The sequence below is a fragment of the Bison bison genome, unplaced genomic scaffold (assembly GCF_000754665.1).
Source record: "Bison bison bison isolate TAMUID 2011002044 unplaced genomic scaffold, Bison_UMD1.0 scf7180017864526, whole genome shotgun sequence".
In the NCBI taxonomy this organism is placed as follows: domain Eukaryota; kingdom Metazoa; phylum Chordata; class Mammalia; order Artiodactyla; family Bovidae; genus Bison; species Bison bison.
In genome coordinates this window covers 1,002,500-1,006,573 of record NW_011495077.1, presented here as the reverse complement: position 1 = coordinate 1,006,573, position 4,074 = coordinate 1,002,500, and the positions used below count along the sequence as shown (strand labels likewise).

The following is a 4,074-nucleotide window of genomic DNA, read 5'->3' as shown; positions in this document are numbered from 1 at the left end:
AACAAACAAAAATGGAGGAAGCGGAAGAAAGAGTTGGTGGAGAATATAGAAAAAAATATTATATTTTTCTGACTGGCAAGAAGTCTTGTGGTAAATCCAGGGACTCTACAAAGATTAAAATTTTCTGAGATTCTTCTTTAGGAACTATGCTTATGTAGTAGGGAACTCGAGACTGTGTGAAAGGATGTCAAAGGGAAGCTGGGTTACAATTGCTAATGATTGAGTGGAAAAGAGACAGCCAGATTTGAATAGATTTTTTTAGTACAATTTTGTTGACTGGTAGCTTCAGTGAGCATCTTATTTTTCCAAATCCTTCCTGGAGAAAGCTGCTCGATTACTGACCCCATGCTATGGAAGTGAAAACAGTGGAGAAGAGAACAATCGATCCATATTCAAAGAGTTATTGTGGGGCTTATGTAGACCTCTGTCCTCCTCGGTGCCGCTGGTCTGAGGTGAGGCACCCCATTCTTAGAGCTCTTTGGTGCCTTCTAGTTTCCTTTCTCCTAAAAAATTTAAATGAGGAAAATTTACTAAAGATCTGATTTGCTATAATAAGAGAAGCTTCCTTATGGTGCTCTTATTCAATTCTTTCCTTTAAAAATTACCAAATTAGCTGTTAGGGTTCTCTCCTGACTTTATTTTATGAAAGTTTGCTTACAATGCTGCCTGAGTAATTTTGGCAGATAACAGTGCTCTTTCCATTTCCTGTTGTGTGTTAATTCTTGATCTGAAAGCCTCTATAAAATGTGTGAGATAATTACTAAGACATCAATTTTTGACTTTCTGTTTTCATGATTCTTGAGCTATATCTCTGCAACTCCTAACGTAGTTGAAGTCAATGTATCATTGATGAAGCTCCCATGCTTATGAATTTGGGATGATAGGGAATTTTTAGTCAAAAGTTCCTTCTCTTGTAGCATATTTTCTCCTATTCACCCAGTCAAAAGCTGGTTCTACCACTCTGTGTCTGTTAACTAAGTGGGGCCTCTCATTCACACACAAAAAATCATATTCTTTTGCTGTGAAGTTCAAATGAGAAAATATAAGGAAAGAACAGAAAGGTGATAATACTGAAGCCTTTGGAATAAGTAGCCCTGCTATGTTGGAACTCCACCTTAAAATATTTATCCAAGGACTGTAATTTCAAATTAAATGTACAATAGAAATAAATCTACATTTATATTATTTGTAGCCATATATTGGTCCTTAGACATTCCTGAGTGATGAAGAAAATGGATTGCAGGCTATAGTTACCAACACTTTTGCACATACAAAGACCAAGAAATAAAAATCCCTGGCTTTTCATGGCCTATGAAGATGTTCACGGATGTGTCTTGGGGTATATAATTGTGCATCATGGAGGGATCTGATCTGAATTTGGATTTCAACTAATAACTAACCCAGCCGACTAATCAGCACTACCACATGGAGAAGAGAGGAACGGAACAAACCACCACACTCAGGACACACACTCCCCTGGCAGAGGAAGGAGCAGGGTTGTGGAACAGAGCCACTGTTCCTGGGTTGTAAGAAATACAGGCATGGACTTTTTGCAGAGTAGTTAGAGGGAAGTAAAGCCTCTAAAATAATAAAGAATTGATATTATGAATACCAACTTTCAGAAAGTGTTTAAACAAATACCAGAAACATTCTGGAGTTTTAATAAAGGTCTTTGAACCAGGGAGTGACTCCCATTGCAAACTGTTCTGGGACAGGAATATTACAGGACACACAGAGGTGCAGCAGGTTGTATCAGACTAGATACTATTTTCCTTGCCATTAAACTAAGTCTTTTCACTAATGACTTAGCCAGGAGCTTAGAACTTAATATGTAACTTTGCTTTGTTTTATTAAATTGATTCAAAAAAGCATGCAGCAGGGTGCTTATGAATGATAATGTTTGGATTAGTTCTATTATTCAGCAAGAAAATCCCAGAAAACTACTCATATTCAATGAGGCAAGCATCCTTTAGAAAAGGAAGTTTGACAATGTAGAATCATGGGTGGTCTCTCTTAAAAAACTGGCTTAGGTCACCTTGGAGAGACTCATTTATAGGATAAATCACCCTTTGGGTTACCAAAGGCAACTTTGATTATAGAGAGGTTGCAGGATGTTTAGGGGTTATTTAGTCTTTCCTTAAGAGGATCCATAACCCTACTGTCACTCTAGAGAAAGTGAGCATAATCAGGTCCTTGGGTCTGAGACATACAAAACAAAAAAGATATTATCTGTTAGGTATGGGTCCCAGAAAATGGAAAAAGGCAATGTTGTGTGGACTCACAATATAAATGCCAGAACCACTCTGAACCCAGCATCCTTTGATTTTCTGGGTCTCCAATGATGGTTGTGCATCTACAAAAAAGATGACACAGAGTCTAAAACCTTGGGAACCCAGGTTTGAGGCACCCTTGACCAGCTGACATTGGAGTGGGGTCACTCTTCAGGGCCTGGATCAGCAGTGGTCCAGCAATCCTACACAGATCTTGGGGGAGACTGGACACCAACAAAAAACAAGGCAAGAGTCAACTGGGAGGACCTCTGACGGTGTGTGGAAGCTGCACCAACCTCTTCCAAACTGCCCAAGTCTCTCGAGTTCTTAGACAGGTCAGGAGCCGGCGTGGGGAAGGCCTCAAAAGAGAGAATGAACTTCCTGCTTATCTGGCAGGTAGTCACTCTAACAATCAGTTGGAAAAATAAGAGACATAAGAGTATTTGTATGTATCCTGGGTTTGTAGATCAGGTATATGTATGTTGTTGTCATGAAATGTTGTGGGTTCAGGCTTTTCAAATTAGCCTTTTAATTTTCTTTTAAGGTCTTACAATAAATATCTCTCCACATGTTGCGAAGACTCGATCTATAGATCACATAGGTATTGCCTGTCTACTGCATTCAATGTTTCAGCAGGAAAAACTAGGTAAGGAGCCTCTCATAGAATATTATATTATAAAGCTTTTATTCTCCTTTCCCCTCCATGGCTATATGTTATCTTTGCATATCAAAACAAACAATGGTTCCATATTTCACAGGAATTATTTGTGACAGTTGCACTAAATATAAAATTACTCTGTAATGGAAGACTCATGGATTTTGACTATGAGGCAATAAAAGATGAGGCTTCATATTCTTGGAAAAGACATGTTTAGGTTGTTCCCAATTCTGCCTGCCTCACAATCCTCTTTCCTTCTAAAAAAACTTCCACAATAAAGAAAATCAAAGTTAAAATACCATTTTTTTCTCATTTAACTCAGAAATCTTCTTTCAGGCAGAGAGCCAGAGACAGTGAAGGAATCCTCAGAACTGCAGTCCCTGCAACAGGGGTGTGGGCTGGAGCCACAGCTGCAGGTTTGGGTACAGACTGGAAGCATCAGGGGGATACTATGCGTCCACGGCACAGAAGTATGTGGCAGAGAGGCCAGGATGGGAGGCTGTGATATGCAGGGGGCTGCGACAGGCTTTGGTATCAAAGGAGGCTGTTAATCCTCCCTTCTTCCTCACTGCTCTATTTGACATCAATAAAAACAGAGATTCCAGGCTCTTCCCCTGATCCTGTCTGTACCAGAGGAATGTGTCCGAGGTAGTGAATGAATGATCGAAGTTGATACCAGTTGGCCCCTCCCGGATGATCAGGGATGGAGGGCTTTGCTCCACTTTCAGCTCTGCATTTAACCCTGTTCAGAGAGAACATTTTAGAAGGAGTTCACTAGCTATTCCTATAATCCAGTTCCTATCCAGAGAACCAGAGATGGGTCACACTGAATCTTATTTCCACTTCTGAACACTTTATGACAATTCCTTGACCCCCATGGTTCTCTTTCCAATAAACCTTCAACTCACAGCCTAGTTGAAGCCACAGAATCGCTGCTAGTAGCTTTTTCATGTTTCCTTTTCTTTTTTCTTGTCCACTTCACTGAAGATTTAGATTAAGGTGCCTTGAAAGCTGATTAGGGGTCCTCAAACATGTTAACTTTTTCTTTATCTACAGAAACACCATTTCAACGGATGTTCCAACCAATTAGAATTACCTTATGCAATTCACTTATTTCCTCCATTTTTTTTTTTTTTTTTTTATTGT

General features: G+C 39.5%; 1 long non-coding RNA gene and 1 gene segment (V, D, J or C); one reads left to right on the top strand and one right to left on the bottom strand.

Moving 5' to 3' along the window:
• The window catches only part of LOC104981963, a 916,007-nt gene that overhangs the window by 339,127 nt on the left and 572,806 nt on the right, over positions 1-4,074 (bottom strand).
• LOC104981969 overlaps positions 1-4,074 on the top strand; it is a 62,364-nt gene that overhangs the window by 640 nt on the left and 57,650 nt on the right. The window contains exon 2 of the long non-coding RNA XR_824451.1: positions 2,815-2,916. This is a non-coding gene — a long non-coding RNA (uncharacterized LOC104981969). The remainder of the gene's footprint in view (positions 1-2,814; positions 2,917-4,074) is intronic.